Here is a 22,379-nt window from a genome sequence, read left to right as displayed (position 1 = left end):
CTCTGCTTTCTATTACTAATTCAGCCTGGTTTACAATAGAAGCTCGCATTTCATATTTGGAAGCAGTCAGGCTTAACTCATCCTCATTTACAAAGGCGCAGCTTCATTTGGAGCCACGGGACAGAGGGAACTTAGGAGGAACTTATCTCAAACTTGTTTCAATTTACAAATTTGATAGCTAATAGCTCTGTGCTATTAGCAAAAGTAGGAAAACTGTAACAAGTTTTAAGAAGTCTTAAAAATACAGTTTAACAACAATTATGTTGCCGGTTTTATTTAATACACTTGGGCACAAATGGGTAACAAAGTAATGAAACCATCAACACGTGTTTTAGTAAGGTGTATATGTTGATGTATATATCCTGCAGATTTGGGAGATTGTAACTATGGGTTCTCTCGGCAGAATGAACTAGTAATGGACAACTGGTCCCATTGGATGTAGTTCCCCATCCGGGTGGGGATTTTGCAGTACAGGATTCTCTGTAGTGCAAAATCATAAGTCCTTCAGTCACCTGAGGTAATAACTGGTCTTTCCTCTCCGGCTGGATCCCATTCATGCTGAGAGGATGAAGGTTCTTTGCTAGTTTTCTGGTAATGTCCACTGTTATCTCTTTGTTGGTCTTACACACATTCAGCTCAAGATTGTCAAGTAATACTAAGATGCATTAATAACAAGATGGAAGAAGATGCATCTTGGTATTGGTTTTAGATTCAAAATCTCTACTCAAGGAATCATTGCACAGCATATGATCATCAAAGTTTTAATCCTCCTCAAATCACTTAGTAGGGCCATGGTGAGGATGAGTTTGGTCTTAAAAACTGCACCAGGTGTCCTCTGGTTTGTCAAGCACAAGCAGGAAACACAAATATTCTGACAGAGAGCTGGAGAATGCCAAGGGAAAGGGCTCATTAGAGACTTGTCAATCACAAGGCAGACAAACCTTAAATTATACCCTACTTTAACATTTGTTTTTTATTAAGGAGATAACATTCTATAAAAAAAATTTGTGTCACAGTGAACTGAAAAATACTCTTAAGCAGCAACAGAGTACGCAAAAAGAGACTGAGCTCACAAATCAGAAGTAAGATCACTGTCTCAAAGTCATCATTAAATTCAGAGTTTTCAGATGATTCACCCCTGTTGGCCATAATGTTTTAGACCTAGAGGTTTCCTCTGCCTTTTACATCCAGTCTGTGTGGTTTTACAAGCTTCCCTTAAGTGTACTCTTTAATATTCACAGAGAGTATCACTTAGCTTGTGGTAATGTATAATTTGCATGGCTTATTTGGGGTCGGATTTTACATTTTCATTGGCAGAAAGATGAAAAAAAAATCTTTTTCCTTGTTATTACTAATTGATAGTTCATCATGCCAACAAACCAAGTGGCTAAATTTACATCCACTGGCCAGAGAATATCTACTTAGAACATAAAAAATTATATTGACTGATACAGCAAAAGAAAGAGAAAGACAGAAATTTGGTGGTCGTCTTTAGGCAAGGTAGGAGGATGGAAATTTATTTACAAAATGATTTTACACTAATTCTGTTTCTAGACCTGAATCTTTGTTTATTGCCCTAATGATTCATGATAAATTTTGTGTGTGGAAAAGAAATTCAGCCTACAGTAGTTTCAGCATCAGAGAAAATGTTGGATTCTTGGAATATGAAGCACCAGCAACAGAACAGAAGAATAAACTTGCATGTTATTCAAGTATGAAATATTTGCACTATCATTCAATTCAGTTTAATTCAGTTTTATCTATACAGCGCCAAACAGTCACAACAACAGTCGCCTCAAGGTGCTTTATATTGTAAGGTAGGCCCTACACTACCCTACCCTCTGGCAGCAAAGACGATATGGTCAGACTGAGAAAACAGGGGCAAAACATGTCAGGAGTGTATGTGTCTGCAGATAAACAGCAAGAGAAGAAGAGAAACATAAATAAGTCAGCACTGCCACTCGCTTCCAAAGTCTTGTAATCAGTCGAGAGCACCGTCACTTCTAGTTCAGATTCTAGAGGACAAACAACATAAATAAGCATCTTTGAGAGCTCTATCAGCCTGTGCCAGTTGGAGCCACTCACTATTTTAGCAAGGGTGCACAGATGTGCAAAATGAATAATTAATCTGCCTAAATTCTGTTAAGAAGCAGAGGCATCAGAGGTAACTTCTGCAGCAGCCTGGGAATGAAAGCAACTCTTATCTCTGACTTCATTTTCCATAGTTAGAAGGAGGTCTCAGTTCTATTTCTGCCATTGTAAAGTCTGCATATTCATCTTAGTTTGGACTATATGGCCAAAACCCTACAATGTGGAGTAAACAGAGAAATAAGTAAATATTTTTTCTGTTATCTCTCTCCACAATGCATAATCCCGCGAGACACGAAAAATCATTCAGCTGGATTTATTGTTAGGATGTGAGCTCTGACCCTATATTTTGTCTGCATTTAAGGTCAGCAATGGTGGGAGTTTACTGTAAAAATCTCAACACCACCTAATAAATAACAGTAAAACAAAGCCTCTTAAAAAGTTATTTGTTGTTAGTGGTTTTGATTTTGGGTAATGCTGTATTGACCTATTTCACTAAGAAGCGAGACCCCTTGTAACACCTTCGTTAGGCTTTTTTCCTCTTTTGTCCTGTTCTCTGAAACTCTGAAACCAACCTTGTACATCTTCGGTTTGCCATTAGACAAACATTAGATTCATGTACTTTAAATCTGTATCTCATTGTGAGTCAGAGGTGTACCCAGACAATTTACATAACTAGAATTTGGCTAATTTGCCAAATTGTTCCCTCAAAACCTCATAATGTCCACAAAGTGGCTAGTGAATCACTTAGGGGTTAGGTTTAGGTAGCATTTTATGTATGATTCTACTTATGCGTAAGAAGGATTCTGAAAAAATAAAAAACATTGCTTTTCAAGTCCAGTCTCTTACATGTATCCTTACCCTCAATCGTTCAAATGGTTGCCCCTCCCTGAGCCTTTTTAGTTAGTTTTTCCTTCCCACTGTCGCCAGGTGCTTGCTCATAGGGGGTCATGTGATTGTTGGGGTTTTCTCTGGGGTTTATAAGCACCTTGAGGTGACTATTGTTGTGATTGGGTGCTATATAATTGGATTTAACTGAACTGAATTTCGACCGAACAGATCTTCTGTTATAAGATTGGGTTTGGTTTGGGTCTATCAGAAAATAGATGGAAGGGATAGCATTAAACCAAACCATAAGTGTACTTCCAACCCTTCAAAGGTCATCAACTCTGTGTTTCATACTTGATATTCTCCGTTATAGCCCAAAGAGTACACCTATGCTAATAGTTCCAGTCAAAAGCTCGTTATGCCCTGTCTACATATACAACTATGTGTCATATAGCTAATGGTGGGCCATTAGTAGAGAGTTCAAGCTCTACCAACTACATTCACACTCCGATGGATGCATCGGAGAGCAACTTGGGGTTAGTATCTTGGCCAAGGATACTTGACATGCAGACTGGAGGAGCCCAGGGATCGAACCACCAACCTTCCGATCAGTAGGGGACCTGTTCTACCTCCTGAGCTACAGCCACCCCTGTGCTAACATGGTGGCAAGTAAGCTGAAGAGGTCCTGAGAAATAAAGCCCCTTGTTGTTAGGTCTGAACCTAGTGGTCAGCTCATGTTTCATTCCTGTAAAGATTAACTTAATGAGAAGTGGTGGATGGGCAAAAATAGAAAAAAAATAATTATTTTTTACCTGAGAAGAGAACTTGTTCCTGAGTGTGTCTATCACACAAAGGCACAAGAGAGAAAGCAGGAAACGTCCTGCTGAGTATTAAGCACAGCGCTCCAAAGAGCAACAGCTTCTCACCAAATTAACATGTGCCTCTCCTTGGTGTTCAATTCATTAAGCTAATGGATTTTACTGTCAGATACATTGCTATAATTGCAAGAGGTTGACTCTCTTCTAAATGAGAAAAATATTAATTTTTACCCCGTGTAATTGGATAAGGGGAGGCATCGCACTTGTAAACCAACAGGGGGTCCTTTACACAATTCAATCATCAATATCTGATCAGAGCAGCTGTTGTTAACAACATTACAGGCAAGCTCTCTCAGCACAGCTCCGTGAGCTCATTACAGAAGTTATGTTGCCACTCTGTCCCTTGTTTCTCCTTCACCAGAGAAGTCAGAAGAAACAAACCAGCACATTTCACACCAATGATCAAATTAGCAGAAAGCCAGCTTGTTTCTCGCACCTCAATCCTGCTTACCGACCGTCTTTGACTACGACAAAGTGTTAGCACATCAACGGAGGCAAGCTCCGTAGAGCTGGAAAAGAGAAGCTGGGGATAGAAAAAAAGAAAAAAGCTGATGAAACAGAGGGAGAGAAAGAGTTCAGAGATGAAAAGAAGGTTACAGTGGCGAGTGCCCAGCAGATGCTGCTGCTAAAAAGGTCAGTTGTAATTCGTTAGGGAGTGTGTTAAGCTGGGAAGCTGGATGAATGCCCATGCAGATGAGCTGGACTCGTGCTGGCCATAGTGGCAGATGACCCTTTGGCTAAGAATAGTTCAGATAACAAATAATGATAACCAGCTAAATGGGTACTGCTGCTGTCACAACATAAAAATTCCAGCTTTAATCCCAATGTCAGGTAGGAAACATTTTAACACAATTCTATCGCCTTGTCATTGCCTATCATATGAACAGACATTCTGACTTGACTATCAGAATGTCCCAGGCCTATTCTTTGGACAGGTTAGGCCTGTTTTGGTTACACTGTGAATAAAAAATAAAAGTGCATGAACAGGAAACACAACACGGAAAGACCTCTGGAGAGTGCACACACCCAGAAAATATCCAGTTCTCTGCCAGCTTTTTATTAGATCTTAAATTATTTTTTGTAGGGCACAGTGGCGCTTCAAGACATATGCTATTAAGCATACAAATGAGAATGTCAGTGAGTATGGGACAAATGCTTCTTTTGATCAGACGCTGCCAATAGGTTAAAAATGAGCTGTCTGAACAGCATGGCATTACTCTGTTACACTTGTATCAGTACTACATTTTATCCTCAGTGGACTTTTCTTTTTTTCTGAATCAATGCCAACATACCAGGAACTGCAGATGAACGTCATGAAATCCCCAAAGTTATCCGAGTATTGATTTTGGGCTAATCTGTTCAAGTAGAAAACTAAAGACGAAAAATCACACTTAGAAATGTACACAACAAATGTATGCGGCAAATTTTATAGCAACTCAGAGCTGTTGCGATAACCCACTGAAATCCAAAAATACAATACATGTGTTCCTAGACAGCCAGTGGATCAAACAACACCTGAGAGTTTTTTGTTTGCTATCAAACTTGACTATCTATATCAGTGACTTTTTTTTATGACAATCAATTCTTGAAAGACTCTTAGAAGTCAGGAGGTCAGAAAAATTATTAGTTAATCATTCACTGACATTCATTGTTAGAATGAATTTATCAAATCTCAATAAAAGATTGATCGGAATTGGACAGAAGTGAGAGTAAATGGAAGTTGCAGGTTTTGAAGGTTTAAGAACATGTAATGTAAGTTAATATGTCACACATGTTAAACCAGCCTTCAACACTAGCCCTGCTCAATAATGCATCATCACACTGGAGACTAGCTGATAACAACAACTGGGGTACGTTGTCTGATTGTCTGGTTCGGAATAATATCAGTAAATCTTAGATTACACTGAGCAATCATCTCTTAGAACCAAAGCCACATAAATACCAAATGTGTTGTCTCATCCTTAACTAAGTGATTTTAGAATTCCACTGTATTCACATGGGGCGATTCTGCACTTCCCACACACAGCCCTCAAATTCCTCCGGTGAGGAGCTTTAGTGACTAGCTGCCCCAGATTGTTCCCCCCATCCTTAAACTGTCAGAGAGATGTAACACACAGCAGAGTGCTTTAAAAAAGAGAGAAGAGGCATTTAAAAAGCTGTAGCTGATATCAGCTTTCAACAGTATCACTGTGTTTCTCTGTGTCCTGCAGACGTACTAAGTCTTGCTACATTTGTGGCATACCAAATACACAAATAATACACAAAAACAGAGTTCCGACACAAAGAGACTTTATTTCAGTGTGCAGCCATGTTATACTAATACTATATACTAAACACTAACATCATATATGTATTATGTATTTTCTTTCTTTTTCTCTTTTTGTGACTTTATCAGTCTCTCTAATAGTTGAGTGAATTTCTGCCCCTTTTTTTTTTAACATTGCTTCAGTTCATCAAAGTTTGTGACGATTCCTTTATGCAATGCTCTCTTAATATTTTAAGGAAGCATTTTAATCGAGTTGAGGTCCAGCTCATTTGTACCATTTGAACTTTCTAAATAGGAAGGAGAGGATTGTTTACCATTAAGTCAACCACAGTTTGAGTTGTCCTCAGATGGATAAAAAGATTTACATATAAAAATGCTAAAATGAGTTGCCAGACTTATTTGGGCAGACATTATTATTCTTGTATACTGTCTACTTATATTTGTGTTGGATTTTTTTGATACATACCAGGTTAAACGTTAACAGCCAAAATGACAGTCAGCAAGTCAAATAACATTAAAAAAAAATAAATAAATCATCATCATCATCTCAACCAGACTGTAAAACTTTACTGTAAAAATGGAGCAAAGCTTTTTTTTTTTTTGGCTTTTTTTTCTCCAACTCTAACAATGGCAAATACAACAAAACTATGGAAACATATTTGGGAAGCAATATGATGATATCACAAAATGAAGCCATTAAAAATTAAAGGTACTATAAGCAAAATTTCACCACGAGATTTCAGTACATTGCAGATTGATATCAGTACAATTCTTATGGGGCGACCGTGGCTCAGGGGGGTTGGGAAGCGTATCTGTAACCGGAAGGTCACCGGTTCGATCCCCGGGCTCTCTGTCCTGGTTGTTGTGCCCTTGGGCAAGACACTTTACCCTACCGCCTACTGGTGTTGGCCAGAAGGGCCGATGGTGTGATATGGCAGCCTCGCTTCTGTCAGTCTGCCCCAGGGCAGCTGTGGCTACAACTGTAGCTGCCTCCACCAGTGTGTGAATGAATAGTGGCATTGTAAAGCGCTATATAAATCCAATCCATTATTATTTCTTACCCCTCCCATTTCAAGTGCATCCCAGCTACAGTGGCCACTCCAGGACAAACAACTTTGGCTGCTACTCATCTGTAGTGAGTAGATGCTGTCAGTCTTCTGTTTACTTCAGCTCAGCTATGTTGACAGCTTAGCTCAGCTCGGGTGTTCACGTCTATTTACTTTAGAGGAGATTGTAAAACTTTGTAAAAGGAGACTGATTCGATGAGACCGTGTAGCGCACTTCTGACCGATTACAGCGATACTGAGGTGAGTTGTTGAGAATATCCTAAACTTTTCTTATAAGCGCTGTTGTTAATTGCTGCTAGCTGACGTTAGTGGAATTTTAAAGTTGATTAAGTTATAATTAATTATTTATGTTTAATTATTTCTGTTTATGTGAATTTGTTGTTTTAAATACACATCAATTAATATATATTTATTAGTGCAAAAATGACTTACACTACCTTTAAGTTTGCATTTGCAAAGGCTGAAATACAACACCAACAAGGCTACAATCTAGGAAACATTCCAGTGAACTGCAGTCATCCTAAAACCCTCACAGTCCATTTGGTCTTTACTGAATTTTTGGCTTGCAAGTTCAATTCAAATTCAAAACATTAACTGTCCTATTATTAACTGCACAAGAAGTGCTGGTCAGCTGCTAGCTTACTGTGTAAAGTCGTCATGGGTCTGTAGTTCTGTCCACCGTTTTAGGGAACATAGTTTGCTTTAAAGTAAGTTAATTATTATTACTTTATTATTATACCATTAGGAATAAACAATGAGGATTCTGGATCAGCACCATGACGCAAACTTGTGGTATAGTATATACAGTACTCTGGAGAAGGTATAAAATGTCACTGCATGTGCATGTGTGTGTGTTTTATGTGTATAGATTTTTTTGTTACATTCTTACACTACCACGACAACCCCGCTCTTTTGCCCTACTAATGTTCTGGTTTCAGTTTATTTCCCACAGTTTTTTTAACCTCTTGCCTTATGATTCCAAGCGCTGTCACCAATCTTTGTATTTTTTTTATTATTATCTCATAACACGTCTTTAATCAGCTACCATCTTTCCTATGGATTTTTTAAATGTCTACCGTCTCAGATCAACACAGCCCTGTCCTCTAACACCACCAGGAGCAGCAGCAACCCCTCAACAGAACATTGTACCCCTTCAGGTAAAAACACGGGCTACATTTGGTTTGTGTTGTCCACACCTGATGACAGTGATACAGTATGATGTGATTTCATATTAGATTCTTGATGAATGTGGGTTGTTGTTATTCAGCCTGTTTCTATGTGCCCCTTTTTAACTTTGAGCACCCGCCCCTTCAAACATCTCTGCACAGCCCTGGCGTCAGCCAACATTACAAAGAGGAAAAGGTAGAATCTTTGTCATGTTTTAGCTTTTATTTCTATTTATAAGTGCACACGTTTTGTCATCTTATATAAAGACTGACTTTAATGGTGTTTGTACAGGGTTTTTTTCAGATGTAGAGTAAAAGTTAACTGATGTCAAAGGAAATAACATTTCTTTGATTCAGTAAGTATATGTGACAGTACTCAACATTTACTCTTTTTTTTTCTTTAAATCAGTAATAAACAGACTTGGCTACTGTGAGACTCATGCTGGAGACACTATCTGGAACAGATATACAGATGCCCCATAAATTCCACGTTTTTCTAAGTTCCTCCTGTCTTATGCCATACCTTTGGCTTTACGTTTGGTGAGAGGTCATTCTGCTGTCATGCCCTTTCTGACTTTTCGTTAAGTCTTGCCTTTGGATTTCTGCTGCTAACAAGAAATTAGCAACTTTAAATACAGCTCCTGCTTCCACAAATTGCTGATTTAGATGCTTTCACTCACTCTTTCTATTGACTTGTTATTTGGGATTATTCTTCAAGGCTCCTAAAACAAGGAATTCAGCGGCTGCTTTTGTTTTTGAACATTTCTTTTTAAATCTCACAGTCCACCAGTGATTTCTCTTTTACTTGATGTTTTAATTTGATGTTAAAGTTCAAAGACTTTTTCTGTCTCTGTCCTTACCACTTACCAGTTGCTCCGTCATATGGCTCTTTTCCACTTGTACCTACTCAGCTCAGCTTGACTCGACTCAATTCAGTTTTTAGGGTTTTCCATTAGGTGGTAGTACATGGTACTGGTAGTACCTGCTCAGCTGGGGTTCGACGCAAGCTGAGTCTGAAAACGTGACATCAACAGACTGCATGCCACAAATTGGCCAATCAGTGGCATCACTTGATGAGTCATGTCAGTGATTCCTTAAAAATGGAAAAGGACAGAAACTGAGTAGATTCAAGGAACTAGTTGAAAAGAGGCTATATATTCTCTGATCTCCATGTTGCCCTCTAGCTTCAAATATTACCTCAGCAGATGTAAAGGCATCCTTAAATGAAGCATGTACCACATGGCCCTGTTATGTGTAAACAATACATCTAAAAGGAACATGTTGCACCTTTTCAGTTGATAATTTACTTTTGCGTGCTGTTCCATCCATGATACAGATCATACTGACAGCTTTTAGGACTGGAAGAGCTGCACAAACTCTGATATCTTGAAAATTGAAAAAAAGAAGAAAAAAAAACGACCCGCTGCTATTTTTAGGTATACAGTGTGATGAGCAGTGTCTGGGGAACTGTAAGCATTGTTTTGAGCTGCGACGATCAGATCCAGTTGCTGTACTGGAGTTACAAAAGCAAAGTTCCTGGATAAAAAGTCACACTTTATAATCATACAATGTAAAAAGAATCCATTGTGATTTAATGTCATTTAACTCCTCATACAGCAGATCACTTTACATGTCCTTATCGTGATGTTTATATGCCTCCAGTGCCAACATGTCCATTTATTTGGTTTTTCCTCTACTCTCACTCTTACTCTCCCTTTCTTTCTCTTTCTCCCTCTTGGCTGGGCTTTGGTTCTTGTAGGATTCTGGCTGGCTGGCACACCAGGACAATTACCTAATCACGTTGCTGCAGTATTTATAAATGAGCTCTCACCACCCACTATCTGCCAGATTGTCTGTTAGCCATGGTGTTATAAAAATTCAGACCCCATTACTGTTATCCTTTCGGATTTCTATTTTCCTTGCTGTTTTCCAGCACTGTAAACACCAAAGTGTGCACTCCAGATTTCCCACATGTCCCGGCCAGCTACTTCAACCCTAAACCAGCCACCTTCTTGCTGCCAGTCCCTGCTGGTCCACTCACCACTCTCTCCACTAGTGAAACCACAGATGTGACTGCAAATTTTTGTTTTTCCTGAAAATTCCTAAAGGTCTCAAGGAGACCATTCGCTGCAGCAAACAACTTCAAGTGTGACACATGCTATCGTGCCAATACACACTTGTTCACAGAGCAGGATCTGTTCAGATACACTAACACAATCTTCACTCAGCACACACCTTACCAGATTTGTCTCCTTTCAACTTTGTTCTCTACTACAAATAAAAAATTCAAGTTGAAGGCTCACAGTTCTGGTACAGTGGAGGAAATCCAGCACTTACCAAAGACACAGATCCAAATGGTCAGAATAGGAGTTCTAGGCATTGACCTAACAAAAGCAGCTGGGGTGGACGTTGTGCAGCATTGCACAAGGAAATGGCCAAATTTAAATTAAGTATATTTTTTTCTCTTTATGGGTGGCCTGAAGATGTTTCATAATTAGCAAACTATTATTATTATTACTAACTGATTTTAAAATGAGACTACAATCCTCCCAGTGAATTCAAGCCATCTAAATAATACCAACATGTACACAAGAATGAGACACTTTCAGTTAGTGCTCAGTTGTATATTATTGTATTTCTGCAGAAAGAGGGATGCTCATTGAAATTATTTTTAATGTGCCTTCAGCCAAAATAATAATCTATTGGCAAAATAATAAACCAGACTGTAGACAGTAGACAGTAACCCTCAACTCCTAACATAAAGTAAGCTTAACCAATAAATTGTGAGCTATTTAATGAAGAATTATGACTACACACGGAGGACTGTAGAAACCCATAAATTAGAAGTTGGTCATTTATTCCATATGTAGTATAGCAAGTAGTAAAACTGCCAATTAATCATAGTAGCTCCACACATTAAGAGTAGCAGCATGAGAAAGAGAGGGGCTGCAGAGCCCTGAGTGAGCTCGTGCCACAAAGAACTGCTGAAGCGTTGATCACGTAAAATCATAATAAGGTCTTTTCTTAAAAAAGTTCACAGTATGCAAATTTCTCACTACGCTTAACTATGACGCTGACTATGACAAATTGTAGAAAGCAAGCGCTAGTGTAGTTATACAGCCCAGTTTCCACAGCAGTTAGAACATTGTGTAAAATGTAAATAAACACAAAATGCAGTCATTTAATCTGTATGTCTACTCTCTCATGGCCCTGAGGCAGCACAATTCCGCTGCTTCCCACACAAAGACTAACGGATACGCAGGAATATTTGGTGACCGTCTGGTTTTGGCTTTTTTTTATTGTCTACCACCAGCAATCAATTTACTAGCTTCTATTTTGAAATTCAGTCATGCCAACCAGTGACTTTTCTAGTCTCTAAATGCACTGTTTCTTACATCATGCTGTTCTACTCTACTTGAGTAGATTGATTGAACCACCAACCTTGTGATTACTGGAGAGCCTGTTCTAACAGGAGCTACAGGACCCCAGCCTCTAGTACTATTTCACTACACGATGGCTTACTGGCCATACTGCTGTTATGGAAGTTCTTGATATCATCCTACTACTTCCTCAAAAAGAATCTGGTCCATGGGTGGGACGGTCTCCAGAACCTGCAGGAGGCAGAGTGCTGTTTGTGGCACGATCAGAGACGCTGCAAAGCAGAACCACTAACCAGCAGCTTTCCAAGAGTTCATCTGAAGGATGAGACACTCCACTAATGGCACACTTCATTGTATTTTTCAGTTATGTAATTTTATCAAAGTGCTTGCCAAATAACATAATTGCTAAGGAAATTTTTAATTGGGTGCATATTCAACACTCTTACCTCCTGCATTGGAAATAAGAATCTAAATTCATGGAAAACTGAATTCTGATCTGATCTGTAAATCAGTCCCTGGGCACAAGAAAACTTCTGAAAAACATAGTTGATTACTGCCTCCACAAACATTAAAAATGCAATTCTGACAGTCCTCTGAATTTGAGCTCTTTTAAGAGTTGAAGTGAAAAGCATTCCTGTGGTGTGACCGTTCACAATTTGAAATTCCTTTTGGAAATAATGAAAGCTGCATCCTCCAGGCTACAGAGGAGAGGGACTATGAAACTGGCTGTCAGCACACAGCACTGATGGCATGGAGGGAGCATTAATGTGCATGGCATGAATAACTGACTATATAATATTTACATATTTTGAAACAACATCCAAAAAACAATGCAAAATTACAGTCAGCATGTATCACACTATCATGGTACAACTTCAAAAATGGAAACCCAGAGGTTAGGAGTGCAGCACCCTTTCAACTGCAAGGCAGTTGCACAGATCACCTGGTGGAAGGCAACTTGTCTCCAAGTCATTGTCGTGCGACTCAGACTGATTGCAATTACTCTCGGACGGATAGGCAAGGGTTTGAATCAGAGTACAACTGGTCGCAGACTTGGTCCCCATCTTCAAAGCAACCATTTCTAATGCAACAAGACTCCAAGTTCATTGCACACCGTCTCCAACGGTCTCCAACCACTGCTTTCCGAAGTCTGACTGTAGCCTAATTATAAGGATTATTAGGAGATTTATATAAATATATTACATATTGATCACGGTTTTCATATATATTGATCAGTTTTATGTGTTTGACTTGTGTTTGACTTGCAATAAGAACATGTTTCTCTGCATGCAGGGAGGAGCTTCACCATCTTCATTTTAAAATGAGTAAAAACAGAAGGAGTCTGCTGGTTTTAATTTAGAGCTTACTGTAATAGTGCTTTTAAAGAGACGGTAGTACGTGAGTGTGTCTGTGAAGGACTCTTCTGTGTGTGAAGAGGGCACAGTCCACAGTCGAGGCGAGACAGGTAAACCATGTTATACACATAAAAACAAATTGAAATCCTTCCACTTGTATTTACCTATTACTCTAGGCTAAATCATCCATCATTTAGCAAAGTTAGACTAGCCTACTGGTAAATATGTTATTCTCTTTTGGGCCTGGAGGATGAAACTGTCAAATCTCTCTTTCTCTTCCTCTAACCAGTAGCAGTATATTAAACACTGAGCATGTAGTGGAAAAATCTTTTTTTTTTTCAAATGTGAACTGTACCATATATACACAACCTGATATCACGGCAAAGCGTGTAATAGACACGCCAGTCAACCGTGTTCATTTCACGCTTTGCCTCTCTAAAATGTGAAATCTAAATGCATGCAGACGTTGCATTACCAGTAGGGGAGATAATATATTTAAAGCTACAAAGTCGGTAGTGAGCAGAAAACGTATTAAGTACAATCAAGGGTCCTTCGTCATCAGAAACAATTAACCTAGGCAGCTAATATGTAGGGGAGACCGGGGATAGTTGTAACATTTTTGACATTTCTGTCTGTAAATTGAAGCTCTTTTAAGGTAGTGGATTCAAAATGTAATGCAAAGTATTTACATGTCTCTGCTATTAAATAGTGCAGCTATTTTCTCTGCAGCACAATTACCCATTGCATGGTATGGTCTCAAACACGAAGAGTGAAATGTTACAATTAACCCCATAGTCTGGGTTAGTTGTAACATATCCTGGGGTAAAATGTAACACAATGAAATAAGGGTACTAACAAAACATTAACATGTAATCTTTGTTTATTCAACACATGAATGCACTTAGAGCCATTTATGTAGCTATTTGTGTGTGTGACAGAATGCAGAAATCTAGCTTTTGAACATATTCTAAACCCCCAAAAAAGACAAATTATGGAATTTTCTGCAACTGAATATTTCATTAATTTTGGTTGGTCTTCCTTGAGTTTGGCCTCATTGGCTCAGTGGGCATTATAACCTACAACTCTTGCACCAATTTTGAACATAACAATGAAGCTGAAAAAATGTAGTTGTTCACCAGCAACGCAATTTCCATTACTTTTTTATCATGGCTTACCTTGGTGTGGTTTGCAAAGTGCTTCAGAAAGATGAGGAAATCTGTTTCTTGCACCCATCCTGATTTATTTCCACTACCAGTACTTCCTACTGGTCCATCTCTGACACAGTGGTCTGCATAATGTATGTGTGGGAACACAAACAGTGGAGGAATTGTGTTGCCAATGGCATTAACCGCATATACAAAAGCAACCAGTGAACCTCTCTCTGCTGATGTCATTGCCCCAACTTGTTTAATATAAGTTAAAGTAATAGTGCGGTAAGTTGTAACATCTGCATTATTGTTACAACTAACCCAGACTGTTGCTGTTACAACTGACCCAGACTCCTATAGCCATGAACTAGCTAACATTACAGCCAACGGCTAAAACATTAGCACTAAAGACCTACACAGAATATATCCCCATAGACATACAAATAACATAATTCAAGTTTGATGAGTTTAACTGCAAAGCAGATAATGCTATTACAAATTGAAATAAAGTAGAAAAACTTACTTTTTGGCATACAAATTACTTTTTTTCATGTTAAATTGTCTGTGTTTGACAAAATGTGCTGATTTTTCACATGTGATAGCAGAACTGAATTGGGCATGCACAGGATGAGTCACATCATTTGAAACTTAGCCCTGATTGGAGAAATTGGAAGTGTTACAACTGACCCACGTTACAACTATCCCCGGTCTCCCCTATATACATGTAAAGGTGCTAATAATGTCTGTTTAAATGCTTTCTTGTGATTATCTTCATGCTGGCTTGAAATAAAATATTTCCCTGTGCTGGTACTTCGGATTACTGCATCTTCTGCGTGCGTGTACATTTCATGTTTTGGAGAGGCGAAGCGTGAAATGGACACGGTGGACCGGAGTGTCTATTACACCTTTTGCCATAATACTAGGTTGATACATACACCAAAAGTATTCCATTTCATTTCATATGCAGAAAATCCATCCTCAAAAAGAAGTTGATGTTGAGCTGATCCTGATCTTTCTAAACAAGAAAAGGAAGAAACTGAGATTCTGGATTCATCCAGTTCTCAAACGAAGGCAGCAGCAGGGAGAATTTCATGGTTTGATCCAGGAGTTGAGGCTGTATCATGACTGCTTTCGTACATATTTCAAGATGTTAGTGGGGCATTTTGAACTCTTGCTGGCAGAGTTGGGACCACATCTGAGGAGGCAGAGTAATAACTTCAAAGTCGAATGACCCATAGCAAAGTTTATATGTCTGAGGTAAAACAGTATTATTGTGCAACCTATATATTCAGCACTGGTGCATGTTGTTGCCGAATGTAATGGTCCCAGTGGTCAGATCTATTCATTCATATCCAAAAAATCTGCATGCTAAACATACAGCCCAGTGATGGCAAAGATTTTTACCAAATGACAATGGGACAATCGCCAAATCCCACTCTGTAAGCAATTCTAACAGGAAAAATAAAATCAAGGTGATCTCTAAATTAGAAAGATTAAAGTTAAATCGCCAACAGTTACAATAACTGTTTTTGTGCTTAATAATAAGCACAAAACAGCTTTGTTTTGGTTAAGATCTTGACTGATTAGTTCCAGTGGCCCATGCAGACCACCAGGGAAACAACAGTGTAGTGGAAATGCATGTATTCATGACTTGGCACAGTGCAGTGCAACTAGAGCTGATGATACCAGGTCTGAGGAGAACCAGTGTTTGGGTGTGTGTAGACTTGTAAAGTACTTCTGATAACCAAGTCAAAGTGTGGCGGGTGGCGAGTAGTTTCCATATGCAGAATCTTGGTCTGAAACTAAGTTTTGCACAAGTGGACCACCTACTTGTAAAAATAAGTGAACTAACAACTGACTGTCCAACCCCAATGAACACTCTGAAGAAATGCCATGAGTAAAGTGAAACCCTTTGCCAGCACTGTTTAGGATAATGGTCAAACCAGCAGAATTTGCAGCCAGTACATACTGACAACATTGGGCCAACACTGACCATGGGCTAAGCTTTCATGTGAGATCACCAGCCAACCATTGTTAGAGCTTTTGTTACATTTGTGTTTAGATATAGACAAGATGTGCTGTAGTAATACATGTGCTGTATGTAATAAATTGATCAATTTATTACATATCCACAGTGATTGTCTGTAAGTATGACTCTCTAAGTCACTTGGAACAGTTGCTGAAGTTGTTGAAGAATGCAATAATTCTGATCACTGCAGACTTTTACAGTTCTATGATGGCATGAATCATGTTAAATGATTTTTCAGCTTTCCTAGTCTCTGAAACCCTCATGATGAAAGAGCAAGCTTTATTCAAAAACACAAAAACTCAGCTTTTTAGATTTTGATGCATTACTCTGAAACCTACATTATCCACTTTTGTCTGAAAATTGATGCATAGAAAATGAACAAAATTGCAATCTGAGCAGCTTGCAATGACGAAATTTTCAAAAGGTATAGACCTCATGGTCCACTATTTATTCGCATTCGCCCTAAGTCCTCTCCACAGCACCTCCATTTTTCTCATTTTGCCTGACTTTGCAAGTGAAACAAATGGGTGTTAAATGTCCAGCACAGCAGAAATAATCAATCAGTGATATGGTACAATGGCCAGTATTCTACTGTGTGAATAAATGGGACTATAGTTATCTTTGCTCACCTGTTGCTGACAATGAATTATTATAAGGAATAAAATGAGCTTGTCGGTCACCAGTTTTGGAGGGCCTCCAGCACTGTTCTCTGGGGCCAGATATTGGTGTAAAATCCAACGTGGGCAATAATCCTCTGACTAAGAAAACGCCACCTGAAAGTCCCATGGCTCAATCTATGCTGAGTGGAAGACAGAGATGGTGCAGAGAACTCCTGGATCAATGCCATAACTAAATAAAAGCAAAGCATTACAGAATAAAATGGCAATAATTCTTCTTGTTAATCAGATCTACACTGATTTTTGTTTCAGTTACTTACACACTCACTAGCACACAGATGTAGAACGTATCAATTAAATCACAGTATGACTAATATGACCTTTTGTAGTAATTCTCACTATCAGTATCCCTTGTAAAGCTATTTACGCATACGTAAACACAATATTTATACCCCACTAGTATTAATTGGGCTACTACTGATTTTGTGTATTTGGAATCTATTTTTATTCAGCTACATTTAGTGAAAGGCAAACACAGCATATCAGCTTAAACACCTCCAATAACCAACTGTCAGTCACAGTGGTGGTGAGGGGTAATGAGCTGGGCTTGTTTTCCAGCCACAGAATCTGGCAACTTGCCATCTTTGAGTCAACCATCAAGTATTGTAGGGTGAACTGTGAGGTCATCAGTCCAAGAGGACAATGAACATGAAAACCCACAGAACTGGGATTTATAATAAATCTTTAGAAAAACAAACAAACATCTAGATGTTAATCATTTCTCTTTGTGTGAAGATGATCGTACAATGTTTTGTTGAGATTAGACAACACAATAAGAAGGAGGTAGGCTACTGAAAGAAGGTGTACTTTCTTTTAAGCATGGTTTTACATTCACAACTACCTGTTAACTGCACATATGTAAAGAGTTAAGCTTCCTTCTTTCAGGGACAGCGAGGACACTGGACTTTGACTTTTTAGGGTTTGACTGGACACTAAAAACTCCCAGGGTTTGAAATATCTATTATTGGTGTTCACCAAGACAGAATAAAAAAGGAAAATAGCAGGTTGCTTTTTTAGTAAAACACAGAAAACCCAGATAATAAATATCTGACATTTTTGCTTCAAAGATTGATGACAATGATTTACAAACTTTCTTCTTAGTTAAACTGTGATTGACTAGTTTGAGTAGAATTTTAATCTGGGTCAGAGCAAAAGCCTTAGATCTTGATATGGTATTGATGAAGGAATCAGTATCTAAATAGCCACACTGGTGACGTTGCTTTCTAGCATGCATTGTTCCTTTAGCTTATTCAGAGATGGATAAAAAATCATTTGAAATTCATTCTCAGTTCTCACTCAAATCATTTGAACTAAATCTCATCTGTAAAACTGAACTCTGACAGTTTTGACACACAAAAAAAGAAGAAGAAATCAGTTAGTGGTAAATCAATCTGTACCCGACCAGGACTGTCTGTATACGACTGAAGTTATCCCGAACTGAAATCCAATAACACTGATATATACATATGACAAAACTGAATCCATTTTACATACAATAATTATCGTCGTCACCATCCTCATCTTCATTGTCCTCTTTATCACCATCATTGGCATCATCATCAAATCCAAGCAGGATGTCTGTAGTAATCACTGTTCCTGCCACTCTCTGAATGTTGATTACCCCACAACTTGATTGCAAAGGACTTCACTCTCAGTCTCAGTAGAGGTCTCATGTTCGGCCTAATTGCAAGTCTTGTTAGCCAGTGTAATGCTAGGGTGGTCTGCTGCTTACATATCCCAAAAGACATGAGCTTCAATCTCTGCAGACACCACAATGAGAGGCAACAACCCATGAAATACAAGCATTGTCTTATCCTTATATCTAAGAGGGTCATCAGTGACACATCTGGGGTTAGTGGTAGTGTTTGAGTTTAGTTAATGTCCACCTATTTTATTGCCCATTTGTAGAAGGTTTTAACAGAAAAAACATGATACCAAAATAACTGGGTGAGACTTTATCTGAAAAAGGCAATAAAGGCTCTAAACTGACAGTCAGTCACTTAAGATACTTAAGATGATATCATATTTAACTGTCTGGGTATTTGCTAGGTAAGTAGTAATTCCCTTTCCTTAACAATTTGCAATTAAAAATACCAAGCCTGCATAATTTTTTCTTTTGGTTCAAATCAAGCGCTTTCAGTCAAATTCTTTATGCAATTTAATGTCACATACTTTTATTTTCAATTTTCACCTTTACTGAGAACATGACACACAATGTTTTGGCCCAGTTACACACCATCACTGCTTCATGGGAAACTGAAGGATGATTTTGGGTTTGCTAAATGTCATATAAGACCATTTTTAAACTTTGACAAAATGATTTAATTCTGTCATACATGTCACTTTTACGTTACTATTCAGACATACTAGTGCCATTGTTTGTCACAGTACACACTCTCGCTCTCGCCACCACTGTCACTAAGAGCAGGCTCTCTCTCTCTCTGCCTGTTTCTGTGTGCATGTCTGCATCTTCGTGTGCATGGCACAGTGCTGCTAAAAATTTGTACCCTCCTACACAAGTCTCTCTTCCTGATTGGCTGAAGTAAAAGTCCACAGAGAGATAATTTTCTTTTATAGCAACTTGTAGATAGTTGGTAAGAGTTAATATCACATATGTGCATGCATTTGCTCTTAAGCAAGCAGAACAACTAGCTTAGATACACAACAGACACGCACAGTCAGTATCTTGTGCGTACTTTTCCATTAATGCAACTGCTCTCGGAGACTGCAATAAATGTTAGATGCCAATGTTGCTAGGTCCAGCCAAGTAAGACTATTAACGCTTTTTCTTTGCAAAAGTTTAACTCTAAAGTTGACAAGTTCAGACACCTTCAGATTACTGAAAAGCAGTGCATGTTTGAAAGAAAATATAGTGTCTTTTAGGAAATGCAGCTAAAAAAAAAAGGAAATCATCTAAAAATACATGGGACTGAAGCAACTTGGTGCTGGTCAAGGATTTAGTAAGGAAGGAACAAAGGAAAGTACATATATAATAAGAGCAGCTGTCTCACTTCTCCGTGCACACTTTGAGCTGTAAGCTCTATAGAATCTGCCTCCTCTATCATCGGCAGCATTTTGTCCAGCTGGTGCTCCGGGGCCATGTGAGAGATTCTAACATTGCTCTCAGGGGGGCAAATTAGCCGGACTGGTTGAGCGAGGCTGCAAAGACACTTTACATCCTATTCCAGAGACCTGTGCACTGATCTGCCTCCCATTCTGTCTCTATTATTCTGCTGCTCTGGCTTTGGGGAGGCAAAGGCTGGCCAAATTGTAATGTCATGCCTTGAGGTCGAAACAATGAGCATTTGCTTTGTGTTTGCTGCTAAGTGGCCTATTCCCATGCAGTGTGACCCAAGCGGCATCCACAGATCTGCTGAGTGAAAACATTAGCACTCACACTGGGCATACTGCCTGCACTTCAGTAATATAATCAGCTTGGTGTTCAGCCAGAACAGACATTTAGGGCAAATGTTGAGTCGGTGCAACAATAAAATAGTGACACTGGTCGGTCTGATGAGATTAATTCTTCCCAGCGTGGGCATGAGACCAAGGAGGATTCAACTCAAATAATCAAATAATACGCTGTCAGAGACATAGCGTGGCTTGGGACATGACAGCACAAACCTGTTGGATGATCCTGTAGTTAAAGTAACTTGGAAATTACATCCATAACAGCTTACAAAAAAGCACTTAACTACAAGGTGACATATCCATGCATCTAAGATTTAAAAGACTCTTTTGGGACACCAGAAGTGTTTCCAAGCAAGGTGAAACAAGCGTTGTGTTCGACCAATGCCTTAGTAAATACATGGATAATTATTTTTCCATCTACTGGCTTGATTTCACTAAAGTCCTTAACCTTTTAACATCTGGGTTTAGGGTTAAGATAGATGATGTCTTTAAAAACACATAAAGGGAGGAGGCCTTAACAAAAAAAACCCTGTAATCTAACATTCTACACTCACTGGTCATTTTGTTAGGAACACCTTAGTACTGCTGGGCTGAACACCCTTTAGAACTGTTATAATTCTTCACAGCATGGACTATTTAAAAAATTCCTGAAAACATCCCTCTGAGATTTTATTCCATATTGTCATAAAAGCATTCCACATATGCTGCATACCCATTATGCAAATTTCCTGTTCCATTGCATCAACTATCTCTACTGGATTGAGATATGCTGACCGTGAAGGCCATCTGCGTATAATGAACTCACTGTCATGTTTGCAAAATCAGTTTGAGATAAATTGAGCTTTGTGACATGCTTTATCCTGCTGGAAGCGGCCATCAGACGATGGATTTAGTGTGGTGATAAAGGGGTGAACATGGTTAAGGAGCAATACTCAGGTAGTCTGTGGTGTTTAAACAATGCTCAGCTGATACTAAGGGGACGAAAGTATATCAAGAAAATATCCTCCACACCATTATACTACCAACAACAACTTGGATCCATGTTTTCATGTTGTCCACACTTAATTCTGACCCTAACATCTTAATGACACACATCACATCAGGCAGTGTTTTTCCAATCCTGCTGGTGTGGTCTTCTGCTGCTGTAAGATTTGACGTGATGTGCATTCACAGATGCTCTTCTGCATACCTTGGTTGTACCGAGCGATTATTTGTAATTACTGTGGCCTTCCTGCCTCCTTAAAGCAGTCTGGCTGTGATTAAATATTTGCATTAACAAGCAGCTGAATGGGTGCACTGAATAAAATGGCTTTTGAGTGTTTTGAATTTCTGAAAATATGCCTGTTAAGCACAAACTAAATACACAACTCTAACCTTAGATGGGTAGCCGATGACCTGGTTAAGAGGTAAAAAAGAACCATGCTTTGTTTTATTCTTTATAAACAGGGGCACTTTTTGGATGCTTTGTTTAACATCTTATTCAGTAACTGCATTATTATAAGCAGATACAAGTGGTTCTGCATATTTGAGCTGGAGCTTGTCTGGAAGCTGAGAGAAGATTCCACACCTTTGATAAAGCACACATTATCTTCTGTGATACAGCTGAGTTTTCTTAGTTGTTTCCTTCAAAACAACTTCCAAGCTCTGTGTAATAAATGTGCTCAGTGCCAATGGTTGGAGCACTTGGTTACTTTGTGTGCTATTTATAAAAATCTCAAGCCCCATCTCAGTTGACCTTCTGTGAAAGGAATAATGGAGAGAGAATGGAAACAACTTTGGCAAGGATGCAATGGAAAGCAACAAAGAAGCAGAGCAATTTTAACTCTGCAAAACAAACACATTATTGATGATGTGGAAGCGCAGAGCTTCAAAGACTCTTATTTATAGGCATCACAAATTACAGACAGCATGCGGGGGAATGGAAGTGCTCTTTTCTTCAATTGAAGGTTTTCACAAACAGAAAGGATTGTAGTCATCCTTGGTGGTTGAAAAAAATCACTGGAATATTAAAGATAGGGTTGAAGGAGCTTTATTATCTGACACACTTTATAACATGTTGCTGTTTTGGTGCAGAACCTTACTGCTG

General features: G+C 38.8%; 1 protein-coding gene across 2 annotated transcripts in view; it reads right to left on the bottom strand.

The window, feature by feature from the left end:
* Nucleotides 1-22,379, bottom strand: part of zmat4a (zinc finger, matrin-type 4a) — a 158,888-nt gene that overhangs the window by 132,806 nt on the left and 3,703 nt on the right. The window lies entirely within an intron of this gene.

The sequence above is a fragment of the Simochromis diagramma genome, unplaced genomic scaffold (assembly GCF_900408965.1).
Source record: "Simochromis diagramma unplaced genomic scaffold, fSimDia1.1 OVJJ01000159.1, whole genome shotgun sequence".
Lineage (NCBI taxonomy): Eukaryota > Metazoa > Chordata > Actinopteri > Cichliformes > Cichlidae > Simochromis > Simochromis diagramma.
This window is presented reverse-complemented; position numbering and strand designations above follow the sequence as displayed.